This window comes from Pinus tabuliformis, chromosome 8, assembly GCF_031772625.1.
Source record: "Pinus tabuliformis cultivar Carrire ecotype Pingquan chromosome 8, CPIR1, whole genome shotgun sequence".
NCBI lineage: Eukaryota > Viridiplantae > Streptophyta > Pinopsida > Pinales > Pinaceae > Pinus > Pinus tabuliformis.
Window position 1 is genome coordinate 1,302,371,080 of NC_142294.1, and position 17,640 is coordinate 1,302,388,719.

The window sequence follows — 17,640 nt, forward strand, 5'->3', positions numbered from 1 at the left end:
TCTAATGAATAAGGTTCCCAAAGGAGAACATCATGTTGGATATTATCCTTTAAAGTCCCTATGAACACATCAATCCTATGATCCTCTAGAATATCTTTTACCCTTATGTGCAATTTTTGGAACTCCTCAATGTGCTCCATTATTGAACCCTTTTGTTTGAGACTTATGAATTGGCTAAAAAAAGTGTTGCATTTTGTATCCTCATAATGTGCTGTCAATTCTTCCGTAAAAATTGCCCAAGTGATAATTCGTTTACGAGAGAAAATCCATTGATACCATACAAATTGATTTGGTTCCAAATATAAAGTTGCAATACGTACCTTTTGTGTGTTTTGCACATTATTGAGATCGAAAAATTGCTCCATCTGTAATATCCATGTTGTGGGATCCTTGCCATCAAACTTCCTCATATCGATTTTTGGGATATGGTGGGTCTTCCATCCAACATCAAAGTCTATGGAATCATGATTAACATTTCTTTTTTTCTCATCATGAGTTTCCTTTACTACCCTTTCACCATTAGTGACCATTTCTTGTAGCAACTTATTCATATTTATCTTCAATTCTTCCATCTTATCATCCATGCCATCCATTTTAGCGTCCATGCCATTCATCTTAGCTTCCATGCCATCCATATTAGCTTCTACGCCTTTCTTTAAACAATCCATCTTAGCTTCTACACCCTTATTTAAACCATCCATCTTAGCTTCTACATCTTTCTTTAAACCATCCATCTTATATTCTGTTACTTTTTGTGCAAGTGACACTTGTTGCACTTGGTCTCATAATTTTGATATATCATGTTGCATTTCTTCCTCTTCTTCATGAGTCATGTTAGAGCTTTTAGGTTGCTTACTAGGTGTTTGCATTTTCTTTCCTCGGGGCATGAATTATCGATAATAATGCTTTACTATGCCCTTTGAATTCCTTCAAACTAATTTTTCAAACCAAGCTTATGCAAAAATTAAAAAAAAACTATACACCTTTTTTCACTTTGTAGGAGCTTGATATTTAATATGATGTATCTCTGTAATTTTAGATCATCTAGTTTTGAAATTGTGACCTTTAGTAGTCCTCAGTGTCCTATTTCCAATGCCACTAGTCTGATCCAAATTGGATTCTCCAAGGAAGAGTTATGCACAATCTCCCAAGATGACCTGATTATAGACCTTTCCAGAAAAGCAAATTTGTATGAAGTTCCACGTGTCACTGTTTCAACCTTTGGCTCTGAAAAATATATACAAGAAACTACAGTCCGTCCTCTTTCTATAATTTCTTACAAAATTTCAATCCAATGCTCAGAGAGAAAGTTATGACGATTTTCCCCAAGTACCTGTTTGGAATGTAATTCAAGAGTCTGCAAAAAGACCAACTTCATCAGATCATATCTCCGCAAATATAGTGTGAAAAGCTCTGAAATTTGGACCCGAGGTTTAGTGCGATTTCATCTCAAATGGGTTTTTCTTTTGCTTCTGAAACATCGCATAAAATTTTTTATAGCGAAAATGCCACGATGACCTACTTGGAGCAGCGAAACCCTAGAATCCAAAGCTCTGATACCAAATGTTATGAAACCAGCTCACAAAAAGATAGAGAAGATAGATGAATGCCTTAGAAATAAGCCTATTCGAGGGGGCAACCTCCTTTACCTTACACAAATGAACAATTATTGAATGATTCAAATGACAAAACCTCCTTTCTATATATAGGAGTCTAAGGGGTCACAATATAACCAAGCCGACCTAACAATAATAATATAAAGGCACAAAATAACAATAGAGGGATTCTATGGGGCACAATAATAACAATATGGGGACAATAGGGGCACACAAATATTAATAAGGGATACAACTACAATATTAATGGGGGCATCACTAGTATTACAGGGACCTAACACTGAAAGTGATCCTTTTGTGGTCCAAAAGGCTTCCAGTGGGGAGGAGTGATCAGGTGCTCAGAATTATGTTAAAAAATCAAAGTGTCAGAATCTTCTCAAACTCAACTTTAGATTGAAGAGCTCATCATTCTGAATCCAATGATGTGAATGACACTCAAATTCGAGTTCATATGCAGAAGTTAGAGAAAGTCAAAGTTCCGGTTTGACTTGCCTAATTGGCAGGATTGGAATGATGTGGCAAGTCTTCAACGAACAAGGAGGTGCCAAGTGGATACCCACCATTGGCCCTTGCAAATCGCATATCATAGTGGTAAGTGTTTCAATGTTACAAATCGGCCTCCGACAGGTTCAGGGTTGCGATGCGATGAGATTGCATATCACAATCACAGGAAAGAAGCAGCAACAGGAATCGACCCGATGCAAGTGAAGTATCGAATGTGAAAGACCCTGAATGCGATATCATTATATGTCACTGTTTAAAACTCCAGCGGGTCCGCGATATCACAATCGCAGTATGTCACCAGGTAAACAAGACCTTCCGCCTATTAAAACTTGCCAATTGCGATTTGCGATAAGGCCGACAAGATATGGCCCGCGGTGCAACAAAATTATGCCCAGTTAGCAAATTTTGGGGCTAATTTGTATTTTTCTGCAAGATTCTGAGCGTTTTGTGGAAAGAATAGTGGGGAACTGGGAGAAGTCATAACCCCTTCTGTTCTTATCCAAATTTGATGCAAAAATAGTCATTTCTGGCAGTTTTTGGTATTTTGAACTCATGGAGACAGGTTTCAGAGGCATCTTAGCATTGTAAACACACTTTTGATGTAATTTAATCATAATAGAGAGGCCCAAGCCATTGGAAGCTGGACCAATGAGACGTAGCCCAAGAGGGGTGAACTCCTTTATCATGTTCTTGTTGTGTGTTGTACATTGATGTTCATTATTGTTGTTCAACATATGTTTTTATGTTAAATTATTTATACATTTACATAATAAACTTTCATGGGAATCTGTTAATTGCAAAAGCTTTTGAATCCTTAAGCACTTGAAAAGAAAATGATAAGCATCTTGGGTTTATTTCTGAATGGGGAGTTAGCACAACATTACTAATCTACTCCAATTCAGATCACATACTTCAATGGACCCTACCCAAACCTTTGTGCTGTTATGGGACTATAACTCTATATCACCCCACCTCACTCCTAGAGGTATAACTATAAACATGGTGAAGTCTTCTTCTAGCCTGGAGGACAATTTTTCTATCTCTGTGGATGTTGCTGCTTGGTCCTCCTTCCCCTATTTGTCCTTCTTACTTTGAGGACACTGAGTACTGTAGTGGCCAAACTCACCACACCTGAAGAACTTGATCTTAGATAGTTATTTCTTTTTCTTCTTCTCCCCATGTCCCTAACTCAAGCCTTTTAATGCAAGGGACACATTTTCGTCCTCCTTCTCACCCTTCAAACCCTTACTGTTGCTTTCGTTGATGGAGGTCCTCATAAGTGCTCACCTCATCTCCTCCTGGTGTAGTTCTAACCGCATCATGTCCCACCCTAGTAATGTGTCTCGCTCCAAGATGCTTTGGACAAAGACTTCCCATTCCTTTGAGACACTGTTTAGGGCCAAACACACAAGCTCTATAGGTTGAAGCACCTCCCCAACTGCTGAAAGTTAATCCTGGATTTCTTGAATTCTAGTGAGAAAGAGATCTATGCCTTCACCCTTCTACATCATGATGTTTCTCAACTTCTCTTGCAGGAACATCTTCTGCAAATCGGAAGGCTTTTGATATAGCCGAGCGAGAGCATCCCACATCTCCTTGGCAGTGTTCTTGCTAGATATATGTGAGACTATATGATCTCGGACTCAATCTAGAATCATTTGCTTCACCTTTTCCATCTCTTTCTTGTACTCTCTCTGCTGATATGCATCAGTCGGTACTGCCACACCATTTTCTGCATAGGTATTCATGCCAAATTCATTTAGCAGGTATGACATCCTAACCTTCCAGATGCCATAGTTGGAGGTTCCCTCCAACCTATCGTGATCTCTAAGCCCAATTGTGATCATTTTAGAATCTAGAATGAAAATAACCCTCTTCCCCTACCTCGACTGTTGAAACTCTGATTCACACTCCCATATGGAGTGAGAACAAATATGTTTGCAACTACTGCCAACTTCAACTAGAAAAATGGATTTCTAGGCTAGAAACACTTTAATAGAAATTCCCTTTATGTGTGCGCTTTCTCTTCCACCCGACATTGATTATGTTCTAGCAACTACTACAAAATATTTTTTTGCCCAAACAAGGAATCTTCTCATCATAAATATGGGCTACTGGTGCTCACTCTCCCTGTTGGAATCACTCACTATGGCAAGTTGCATTTTTCTAAAACCTTGAACTGAAAAATCGAACTGCCCAACAATTCGCATTGCCTAGCTAGGCACTGCACAACCTTTAGAAAATTCATCCTGTTGCTCCCTCTGAACAATGAATTTTCTTCCACTTTTGAGCTTCCCTGTTTGATCAAAATCGCTCTGATACCATGTGAAAAATTCACTACTAAAATTCTATTGCATCAATTGGAATTAATTCTTCTAACTGTTAATTATATCATTGCTACCGCAACAACGAATTAATCACAATGCGATCTTCACAAATAAAAATACTAAGGAAGATGAATTGGAAACTGAGAAAATATTGGCACACAAACAAAATTATGACACCGTTATTTTGGACTAAATTCCTCGAAAAAACCCAACTTGGAAAAACCGATGCAACAACTGAGAGTTTTTATTATTAAGTACCCTTGAGAAAAAAATTATGAATACAATAAATGTCGCCAAACTAGAAAATCTATCCAAGAGAAATACTGGAAAAATTTTACAGAGGGATTTTACCCTCACTTCGAGCAATCCTGACACTGTCCGGCCTCTGAAAAGCTAGTTGTTCATGTGATCTGCACATGCCCTATGTCACCCTAGCGCTGCCTACCAAATACACTACCTGAAACAATGATCAATCTAGTTATCCTACCCGCTATTGACTAGGAAAAACGATTCTCTAACTGTCTAGAAAATCTTCCTGACCTATGGAACAAAAAACGTTTTTCTCTTTAGTTGGATCAAATTTATCTTCTGAAGCAACTGTGCAGTCCTTGTGCCGCTCCTGGAGAAAACATCGGCCTCCTCTTCCTGACTCTTAGGAACTAGAAAAATTCCTCCGGACTCACTGTCTCTGCCCCTCTCCATCTCTACTTCCCTTCTCTAGCTCAAACTCTTCTGACAAAATGTTGTTACTTTATGGAAAATTGCACTGCCTAAAGAAATTGATCTTAAGTGTGTTCCTCCATCTACCCATCGAATTCTTCTTATAATCTCACTGAGAGACTCCAATGACCAAAATTAAAACTTAATCAATGGCTGAGATGATTTTCTAGTCAATCCATGTGAGTTTCTAGAGAAATCTCACCTTCCTCAATTAATTACTATTAATTCATAATTTTCCCTAAGTTAGACTTAGGAAAAATTTAATTAATGATTAAATAACTTAATTAATGCATTTCAAGGTGGATTTTCCTAAAAACTTTTTTGGGTTTTTAAGTTCTAGTATTTCTTAGTCTCTATAACAACTGTTGAGACTAGAACATCATTTGATGCTACAAAAACTAACAAAGGTAGTGGGAGGAAATATAATATAATTTTGCCAAGGCAAAGGCTTGTGTGGAATTGGTGTCAGGCTATCAATTGTCTATGGATGGGGCACTTAGAGTAATGAAATCCCTACAAGGGGTTCACTAATAAAGATCTTATCCTTTGATTGTCATGGGTTAGCTTGTGCACCCAAAAAACTAGCACTCAAGAGACTATTCTCTTTGGAAAGTCCTTCTGCAATATATCTTCAAGAAACCTTGGGGACAGGGACTATGTGGTCAATTTCTTAAAGTCATTATTACCTTCTTTCTGCTTTATTGTGAGTGATGTTTAGGGCCATTCTAGGGTTATTTCCTTAGGATGGGATTCTTGTAAGATTTGGTCTCAAAATTGTTGGAGTGTCCACACTAGATTGAGTATGGTGGGTTACTCTTTAGAGTTAGATCAAGTTTTCACTTTTATCAATTTGTATGGGCCACATGATGAATGTGTTGCTTTCTGGAATTCGTTGTATGAGACTACCCTTTTGAGAACTTCTAATCTCATCATGGGTGGTGGCCTAATTTTTTTTGGGGAGATTCAAAGTCTTGGGTTTCTCAAGCGAGGATGGATGCCTTGAATTATTTCTTACTTTATATCTGTCACCTGATTGATATTCCTCCTGTGCATTTGAAACCCACCTAGAACAATCAAAGAGTGGGGGAGGATCAAGTTCATAAGGGGCTTGATCGCTTTTTGGTGGTCAAATTGATTCTCCAGTCCTTCGTTCTTATCAAACAATGGGTTGGTACAAGTGGCCTTTCTGATCAATGCCCTATTTGTGTGGAAATCAAGGGAGTGTTCCGTAAACATGTTAGTCCTTTTAAAATGAATGCACATTGGTTAAAATATGAGGCATTTACAATGTTGGTTAAAAAAAATGGAGACCTTATGATGGAAGACTGGGTGTTTTTGCTGCAAGGAAATTTGATTGTAATATTAAACATATTAAATTTGTGGTAAAAGATTGGACGATGTCTATGCATAGGAGGGAGGAGGAGGATTATTAGAGGTTGAAAAACTGATTTAGGCTTTCTCTAAGTTGGGGGCTGATGGATTTCAATCTTAGGAGTCATGTGAGGTTTACCATAGGCTTGTGGCTATGAGGAAGGATATCTTGGCAAAGAATAGTCTTGAAGGCTTAAAAACGGAGCCATTTGGATCAACACCAATGATGAAAGCACCAAAATTTTCCATGCCTATGCCAAAGGTAAGAAATTGCAAAACACCATTTGGGGGATGAAGGATGAGGAAGGGTGTCCACTATCAAATTTTGATGGGCTTGCTGATATGGGGATAAATCACTTCAAGGGTATTTTTTAGGACCCCCAAGGGGCCATTATTCCTGAGATTATTAGGGTGGCTCAAAATTTTTCATGCTTTGTGGGTGATGATGAGAACCAAGAGTTGTTAGGGGATGTTACAAATGTGGAAATTAAAATGGCATATCTTTGACCAAGGCAAAGGTTTGTGTGGAATTAGCATCGTGCTGTCAACCATCTATGGATGGGGAACTTAGAGCAATGAAATCCCTACAAGGGGTTCACTTATGAAGACCTTATCCTTTAATTGTCATGGGTTAGCTCATGCACCCAAAAAATTAGCACTCAAGAGACTATTCTCTTTGGAAAGTTCTTCTGCAATATTTCTTCAAGAAACCTTGGGGACATGCACTATGTGGTCAATTTCATGGAGTCCTTATTACCTTCTTTGTGCTTTATTGTGAGTGATGTTTAGGGACCATTATGGGGATATTATCTTGGGATGGGATTCCCGTAAGGTTTGGTCTCAAAATTGTTGGAGTGTCCACTCTAGTTGGGTTTGGTGGGTTACTCTTTGGAGTTGGATCAAGTTTTTACTTTCATCAATTTGTATGGGCCACATGATGAATGTGTTGCTTTCTTGGCTTCGTTGTATTAGACTACCCTTTTGAGAAATACGAATCTCATCCTTGGTGGTGGCCTAAATTTCATTTTGGGAGATGTAGAGTCTTCGGGTTCTCAGGTGAGGATGGAAACCCTAACATATTTATTTAGTCATAAAATTTCTACCTGTCACATGATTGATGTTCTTCCTCTGCGTTTGAAACATACCTGGAACAATCAAAGAGTTGCTGAGGATCAAGTTTCTAAGAGGTTTTATCACGTTTTGGTGGTCGAATCTAGTATTATGAGTCTATTTGGTGATGCAACAGGGATGGTGATCAATGACTAGAAGTCATCCATCGTTATCCCAAATTTTGTGATCTAGGAGATTGATAATATTTATTCTATTTTCCCATATGAGATCTTAGAGGTGGACTTTGGCTTCAAGTATATGGGATTCCTCTTAAAGCTGAATTGTTATCTTAGAGATGATTGGAATTGGTTATTGGCTAAGCTAGAAAAAAATTCTCATTGTTTGGAGCTTTCAGTGGTTATCTCAGGGAGGCAAACTGGTTTTGGTTAAATCAGTACTGAAAGCAATTCCTGTATATTGGATGTATTTAGCATGGATTCCTATGGGTATCCTAGAGAAAATCCATCATATGTGTTTCAAATTTCTTTGGAAAGGATCAAAGGATCATTTTGTATTGCCTTGGATGAGCTGGAGCAAATAGGTAGTCCCAAAACTACTTGGGGATTGGGGACTTAAAAAAAAAACTTTTTTCTCAAAAGCTCTAGGTGTTAAAAGTGCATGGAGGCTTCTATCTACCCAGAGTCTATGGAAACATGTGGTTTTAAAAAAACACATAGTTCCTTTGTCATTAAAGGATTAGGTGCAAATGTCGAACAAGCTGCAACATAATATCTCTTTGGTTTGGCGAGCAATCCTCCATTCTTTCGATCTGGTGGCTTCTAGAATAGCTTGGGGAGTTGGTAATGGTCATAGTCTCCACATTGGATATAATCTGTGGCCTAGTTGTTTGGATGACCACATTCTTTCTTAACCTCTTATTGGGTTTTTGCGTGATTGGGGCATTACGAGATTGGCTCACATTGATGCTCCTCTAAGAACAAATTTGTGGAGACAGGATTGGATTTCTTGCTGCTTTGCGGTCCACACACATTCAACTTTGTGATTAGGCAGATGAGCTGGTGTGAGCCTATGCTCCAAATGGAATCCATACATTGAAGCTTGGTTACTTGCATCTTAGTTCGGTTGTACAATATCAGGTTCTAGATTGGTGGTGAGTTGGAAGACTAGATGCTTGCCTAAAACCAAATTACTGGTTCAGGCTATTATGGTTAGAAAGTTGCCTACGTGGGACAATACGCAATGCCAATATAAACTTCGGCCAGGATGGTGTGCTTTATGCATGGACAATGGGGAGTCAATTAATTAATTATTTATTCATTGCCCCTTTGCAATTCAGGTTTGGGATTCTTGTATTTCCTTACTGGGGATGAATTGTCGATGGGTTGGGTTATCATTTTTTATTATCCAACAAGAATGGGTGGAGAATAGGGCTACATATGCCTTTCGTGCACTTCCTATAATCCTATGTTGGGGTATATGGATAGCGCGCAACAAAGCGATATTTCAGACTCTCCATCATACCCAAAGAAAATAACAGTTGAGGGTTTGGCAATACTTTCTCATTATGCTTAGTCGTGGATCTCATTTCATTGTAGGCCTATTGTCATTGAAGTGCCATATATAACAAGACCTTGGGATTATTTTGATGATGCATCCCAAAGGGATGTTCCCACCTGTGGTGGTGGCTTTATTCTACATCTCAATGAAAACTATTATTTTCAGGTTAAGATGGGGCTAGGCAGGGACACAAATAATTGGGTTGATATTCTTTCTTGTCATGCTCTTATATCATTCGCTGTTGAAAAATGAATTACACACCTTTAGTGCTTTTGGGACTCTTTGGTTGTTGTTAAACTAGGTTAACAAGACCCAATACTGTAAGAATTTATTGCTTGTTGATATTGTAGGATACATTCAACATTTAATGCTATTTTTCACATCTTTTACATGCTACCATGTTTATAGGGAGAGAAAGAGGACCATTGACTGACTTTCTAAGGAAGGAATTCTCATGGATTAGGGATTATGGTTGGTTGGATTTCGATTATATGCATATTGTTATAGCTATATTGCTGCATCACAACCATTTTGTATGAATTATATTTACTAGACTGTTGTGTGGACTATTCATGCCACAATGACTATTTAAAACAAGAATTTGTATTCTTGCTTTTATTTTTTGATGCATTTGACTGATAGTATACTTGCATACACTCATCTCATATTTTTTGTGATAGAATTGCCACACTTGGATTGGGTTAGATCCATGTAGAATGCACATGAAAATTGTGTATTTACAGAATGTACCTTTATTTTAAAATGAAAAAATGGGTTTCTTTTCGCATGAAAAAAAGACTGGATATTATTATTATTATTAGTTTTTATTATTTTTACTTTGGTTTTTATTTATTTATTTATTTTAATTATGGCCATATTTTATAACTTAAACTTAATTAAGTGGAATGACATTATGGAAAAATTGAATTATGGAATTTTTGCTAAAAAAACACAATGAGATATGTTTATAGAGTTGTCAAAGGATACTAGTTCAAGTGGTTTGGTGAACAATTTGTTTATGGCATTTATGAAATACTTGTGTCTAGTGTAGTAGTGGCATGGACGTTGGTTTTGGAGGAAAACTACATGGTTGTTTTCCAACACTATGAAATTGGCTCTTTAGTCAACCATAGTGTTTTCTTTGAATATTAAGTATGGGCTAGTTACCCTGAGATGCCAATGTACTTGAAAATTTGATTGCATGTCTTATTGCCAAGTTGGGAAAATGTATTTGCATGGAGGTGGTTATATCATACCATCCTAAGTTGTTAGCTAAAATTTGTATTAAAGTGCATTTGTCTTTTAAATTGTAGCAAGAAAAGGCTTCATTTGACTTGTGCCTTAGTCAAATGGAGAAATTCGAAATACCACATCCGCAAGGTGACTTGAGTTACAGTTAGCAAGAATGACATGGCCGAGTCACTAAGTTAAGTCAGTCAATTCAAATTTGTGGGAAAGAAGTAGAGTTGTGCATGAGTTGATTGCTAAGATTTAGCAATCTAGTGGAGTTATAGTTAGTGAAACTCAGTTATTTGAGCTCTAGTCATGAATAGATTCAATATCAGATTAGTTGAGTAATTTTAACTATCGTTAACTCATTGATCTCTTAGTTAAATACTCAATTTACTAAAACTATCCCTAGTCATGCATGGAATTCAAATTGCCTAGTTGAGTGGAGGAAGAATGCATCAATGTATTTATTATTGTATACTAGAGAGTGTACACATTTTGCATGTAGCAGGTGAGGCACTCCCCTTAGGAATCACGTAAGAAAATAAGAGATTTCTCTATTTTTTAGGAGCTAATTTACTCAATAATTGCGCAAGGAAATAGGAAGAGCAGGAGGCCTAGATTTGGCCAAGTATTTTCCAGAGCAGACTCGGGAGGAAGAGATCAATATTGTAGTGTAGGTTGATCTTCAAGGATTGAAGTTGTCATTGTAATAGATCAATATTATCGTCTGATATAATACAAAAAAAGGAGGGTTTTTTTCTAGTTGGGTTCCCAGTAAAAATACCGTGTTCATTGTAATTGAATGATTGCATGTGTTTCTATTGTATGTTTACTTTCCGTAGATTGAGCAAAATAAATTTGTGTCTATTGATTTTAGTCTAATATCATTAGTAGCTACAAATTTCGAGCTATTTCTTCATGGTATAAGATCTATTGAAAACTACAGAGAAACCATAATCTTGATATTCTTTTAGATAAATTTCAAATAGCTAATTTGTGGTGCAGGAATTTTCTTCAGTGCAGGAACAATGTATTTCTATGGATTGAGGCTTGAGTATGCATTGGAGGGAAATTCGAATTGCATAGCTTGGAAAGACAAAATGGAACTTTTGTGTTGGATGACAATGGAGTATTAGAGTACACACAAATTGATATTCCAAAATCAATAGCATCAGATGCATAGTAGCTAGCACAGTGGAAGAAAGATACTGCAAAATCCATAAGGATCATCTTGGAGGGAGTTAGAGACCATGTGGTTTCGAGTTTGCATGGAAATAAGACTGCTTATGCAATGTGGAAAACCCTCACAAAGTTATTTGAAAGCAGCAATGATGCTAGGAAATTGGCATTGAAAGATAAATTTAGGAACATTCGAATGCAGAAAAATGAAACTATTGTTTAGTACCTATCTAGATTGACTAAGGTCAAAGATGAACTTGGAGTAGGAGAAAATGTGCCATAATATGAACTTGTGATCTTAGCACTCCTTGGCCCTTTGAAGTCCTGGCACAAATATAATGATTCAATTAATGGAAGAGACAAACTCGTAAATTTGGAGAGACTTTGGTTTGAATTGGTGCTAGAGGAGACTAGAAGAAACACTAGAGATGGAGTCTCATCCAGATTTGACGAGGAAGAAGAATGTGCTCTAGTTGGCAAAGGAAAGAAGTCCTAACGTGAGGTAGAATCCATCTAGAACCATGGCAAGAAGACTATACCTCAGTAAAATTAAATTCTTTCACTACCATGAATATAGACAATATGAAACCAAGTGTCCACATAAGAAATCCAATGAGGATCCTGCAACAATAGCAAGGGGAGATTATATTGCATCAAAATTCAAGTTGGATTTCACCCTCATTGCTTGAATGAAAAACACAATAAGAGGGAGTCAGTGGTACCTAGACTCTGGTGCTTCATAACATATGACAGGAAATAAGGAGTTCTTCAACAACCTAGGGGAGTAGAACCTACAATTACACATAGATCTTGGAGATGATGGAAGGTAGAATACCAAAGAGATTGGCACTATCACCTTTAAGAGGGAGTCAGGCTCCCATATTCACCTAAAAAATGTAATGTATGTGCCTGGCCTAAAGAAAAATCTAGTTTTTATAGTTGTACTTGAATACAAAGGATATGATGTGATTTTCAGTAGAGGGAAGTCTTATCTGAAGCGTGTTGCTATTAGACAAGTAAAAAAAATTGGTGTTAGAGTTAAAATCTCTACAAGCTAGAGGTAGATTTCACCATGCATGCAAGTATACCTCCACGAGTGAGGTGGGGCGATATAGAGCCTTAGTCCCAGAGTTGCAAATATTTGGGCAAGGTCCATAGGAGAGAAATAATAGTTGCAATATACTCTTCTCATAGATCATTACCCTTGCTACAAGGGCTCACAATATTCAGTAGCAGAGGGATCATTGACATGTGATGTAGTCAGATCTTGAGCAATAGTTCCAGACTAGTAGTAGTTAAAGACTCGAGAAACAATTGTAGCTCAAAGACACAATTGATTCAATATTTTGAATGCTTCTCAGTTGCAGTTGTTGCAAAAGCAACAACAACAATGAGAGGGAGTGTTATTTGTGTTACAATATAGTCCTATAGAGGAGCATGATTAGGGTTGTTCAAATCCCTTTTCTTGCGAAGAGGAAGTGTTAAATTGTAGAAAGAAAAGACTTCATTTGACTTGTACCTTAGTCAAATGGAGAAATTCAAGCTTCCACATTAGCAAGATGACTTGAGTTGCAGTTAGTAGAAGTGACATGGCCAAGTGACTCAGTTAAGTCATTCAATTTGAGTTTGTGGGGAAGAAGTTGACTTGTGCATGAGTTGGTTGCTAAGATATAGCAATCAAGTGGAGTTATAGTTAGTGAAACTCAATTATATGAGCTCTAGTCATGAATAGAGTCAGTAGGAGTTCAATTGAGTAGTTGTAAATGTTGTTAACTCACCGATCCCTTAGTTAACTAATCAATTTACTAAAAATATCCCTAGTCATGCATGGAATTCAAATCGCCTAGTTGAGTGGAGGATTAGGCATCAATGTATTTATGATTGTATACTAGAGAGTGTACATAATTTTCATGTAGCAGGTGAAGCATTCCTCTTGGGAATTGCACAATAAAATATGAGTTTTCCCTATTCTTTAGGAGTTAATTTCCTCAGGAATTGCACAAGTAAATAGGAGGAGCAAGAGGCCTAGATTTGGATAAATATTTGCTAGAGCAGACTCAGGAGGAAGAGATCAATATTTCTATGCAAGTTGAGCTTCAAGGATTGAAGTTATCATTGTAATAGATCAATATTCTCATTTGATATAATACAAAAAGAGGAGGGCTTTATCCGAGTTGGGTTCCCTAGTAAAAATACCACGTTCATTGTGATTGAATGATTGCATGTGTTTCTATTGTATGTTTTGAGTAGAATAAACTTATGTTTATTGATTTCAGTTTGATTTCATTAGCATCTGCAAATTTCGAGTTATTTCTTCATTGTCTAAATATATGAAAGAAGGCATGATTTAGTGTTATTATGAGTAAAAGAGTGTGAAGATGGTATATTTGATTGTTCCTAACACTTGATTTAAATACCATGTTAGGTGCCACCTTGCCAAATAAGACTCTCTTCTTCAAAGGGAGAACCAACGATTCAATCCTAGCCAAAATCCTATACTTGAGCTATTGTTTGATGTATATTGTTAGGTAAAGATTTGGTAAAAACAAATGATGGAAAGTGTTATCACAAAATCAGTACTAAGGGCTGCAGCCAAGCAAGATTTCATGTAACTCTTTCAACCAGACTTTAGACCAAGGATTAGCCTCCTTGATCAGAGAGGGCTCTCTCACAGACTTTTGATAAAAATCAATCACAACAACAGATGGCTAACTCTTTACAAATTCATGAAAAAAAAGCTGGTTGAACACATATCAAATTGGTCTTCATTGGGCTATGGAGTCTTACACATTTAATAAACAAAAGCACAGTCATTTCATGGAAGTCAAGGCTCTTTGCATTAGATGTTCAAAATATCTCACACAAACCACAGCTTGCCAAACATGCAGGAAGTCAGAGCATTAGAAATGAATTCTAAGTGATTATGTTATAACAAGGCTGTAAAAGAACATATAAGAGAAAACACCACCATCATATTTGAACAAAATAATCCATTGAGAATCTTGAGAAGAAACAACCACTGTTTTACTATTACTGTAACAAGTCTTTACATTGACCCAAATAACTCTGTTTTTGTATAAAATGTCCAACCCTTTCTACATCCAACATTGATCCATATATAGGCAAACAAACTTAACCACCTCGAGCTTCCTCCTCCAGCATGAGGGGAGCCTCGAAGGTGGCTATTGACTATCCCTATCTAGTGCATAACTAATTTATTAATTACATAATGGCTAAACTGAAATTACAAATGGTTTTCATTTAATCAAAATCCAAAATCTTTGCTCCTCGTAATATGATGCTTTTCTGGCTCTTGACACATGTCCTTTTGCTGCTTGGGTTGAGGTATCTTGAAGGAGAGTACACTGAACGAGCTAGCTTTGGATTCTAGTTGCGTGGATGGCTCATTAATTGACCAAGAGATGTGCTCTATTTTATCGGTCTTTGTCTTCCAACATTTTCCGAAAGTGTAGCAGCATGTTCCCCAAATCTTTTAATAATCCCAGGTATGGAATGCTACCATGTTTTTGATGTGCTGTAGGTGGTATTGATAGACAGGTGTTTCTCTTCCTCAACTCCCGCTCACAGTATCACACTAGCTGCTCTGCGCTTAAAATCATCACCTACAGCAGTTTCGTAGCGTGCTACGAAACTGCTGTTAACAACCTCTATTTGTTCCATAGCAAATGAATCTGTAGTTGGTAAATGATTTGCTTGAGAATCTTGAGAATTCCTGTGTGCTCTTAGCAAGAAGTCTGAATGGAGTCTACCTCTGCAAACAGCTAAAAGGTGGGCATTTAAGTAATCCAAGTCCTTGTATACCCCTCCATACTACTGGAAATTTTGCTTCAGAAGTCCTTCGTACCACCTCTAAAGCTGCAACTTTCAATAGAAAGAAAACAAATTGACCTGTAGTTTCTCTTGTTATTTGTTCAATATTAATGCTACTATGAAGAACGTGAACCTTGAAACACATCCTAGAATGTGGCTTGAGGAAGGTAACACTCTGATTTTCTTATCTTGATCTTCTTCCCCAGGCCTACAAAACCAGGGCTCACTCCACTTCACAGTCTTCATTACTGAACTCCTCTTTACAACATTACTATCTTCTACATAACACTGGGGCTGGTACAGGTTCTTGCAAAACATAACTTTCACTTAATTTCATTGCAGTTGTAGTATGGGTGTTGTAATGATGTCATGTACTGTCGCATTATCATTGATCCATCATCATCATCATTTTAAAGAAGATCGACCATCATAAAATCATAGCTCTGCTTATGAATATGATTGGTATCCTGTAGTTATAATTGATGACTGTATTCATGTCAGTGTCCTCCAAACAACCACTAATGAAAACTTCAACATGAATTCTAACGACAAGCAACAAACAGAACCAATAGAAGGACCTATACAGTGATCCGTTCAACATTTGGTGTTCTCCCAGCAAATGTCAAGATAGCGCAATGTCTTTCTGTATTTTCTTAAAGCCATCTTATAATCCCTTTTCTTGTAATTTTCATTCCCAAAACATTTCGCAGAATCTACTACATTCATTCACCATGAAATTTCTACAGATTTCTCATCAAGATCAGCTGGCCAGTCTGGATACAAATCTCCATCTTTGAAGAAATTAGCTATTCCATCATCTGATCCTTCTGAGATCTCCTCACAATCTGAAATTACCACATCTAGAGAAAGGCGATCACTACTTTCTGTGGGAGTATACTCATTGCCACGCACAACTCCCATGCCTTTAATTACCTTCCCAAAGACAACACGCTTTCCATCCAGATGGGAAGTCCTTGTTGTTGTGATGAAAAATTGAGAGACATTTGTATTAGGTCCAGAGTTTGCCATTGACAACATTCCTCTGCGCTCATGTTTCAGTTGAACGTTTTCATCATCAAACTTTAATCCATATATTGATTCACCCCCTGTACCATTCTGAACTGAAATGTCTCCATCTCGTATTATAAAACCTTTGATAACTCTATGGAAAGGAAGCCCTTTGTAATGCAGGGGGCGCCGGTATGAGGGCCAATGCACAAAGTCCTGAAATTTGGTCATATCTTCGACAAGTTCCTCGAGACTCTGCTTTTCCTGTTTCGGTTTCTTGCCAGAGACACAAAAACCTTCTTTGCAATGGGAGGCACCGGCTTAGAACACGACCCCCAGACACCAGCACTATCATATGATCCTTGTCGAGCAGCTGCAGCTGCATATTGCCGTCGAATTAAGCTAACTACAATTCCTTGCACGCATTTCACAAGAAAAACACGTCCAATCTCCACAGCACCTGTGACTTTGTCTGGTAATTAACGTTGTGTTTGACATTGAAAAACCACAAGCGGATTGTGGAGGATTTGCTTGCTGGTAACTGGATTTCAACCTGGGAATGCGTAATCCACCACACAGTGCCATGTTTTCATTACCATGCTCGTATGCTGGCTACGAAATAGAAAATCTTTCTCCAAAGGAACACAATTGATATATTATGGATTTCCAACATTTGCCTGCTTGCATCGATGAATTTCGGGTTTTTGTTGCTGAACATACACATGTACAGAATGCTATCCGGCTTAACAGAACTGTCGCCATTACTGAACTTCTATTAGGTTCCCGTGATCCTCGTTACAATATTATGGACTGGTGCGAAGAGGTGCTGCGGCTTTGAATACCACATCCGCAGATAACTATCCGAGACAACTGCAATAATTGCATTGTATTTCTAACTCAGATCACCGCGTGTTTCATTTTTTGGCGTGCTCTGGAGTGCTTTAAATCTAGCTCTGTATACTTAGGAACATAATCCAGAACAGCATATGGATGTTTTGAACAAGAAACTCCACCATAAGGACGACTAGGCGCATCAAAAAACTATTCACACGTTCCAGATGTCAGCTATATCCTTCATTAGCTTTCATTACATAAGATTGCATGTTACCACGTGTTCTCTTAATGTTTTGATGCTGTTGAAGTTATAAATCCACCATTCAACCGTTTGCACCAAGTGTAACTACCGCAAGTGTTTCAAGGATACTACAGGAAACATTAAACGG

The 17,640-nt window shown here is 37.6% G+C and overlaps 1 pseudogene; it reads right to left on the reverse strand.

Annotated features, from left to right (window-relative positions):
- Window positions 1-16,003: 16,003 nt before the first annotated feature.
- On the reverse strand, window positions 16,004-16,648 carry LOC149240232 (peptidyl-prolyl cis-trans isomerase CYP40 pseudogene; annotated as a pseudogene).
- Between the last annotated feature and the right edge of the window lie 992 nt (window positions 16,649-17,640).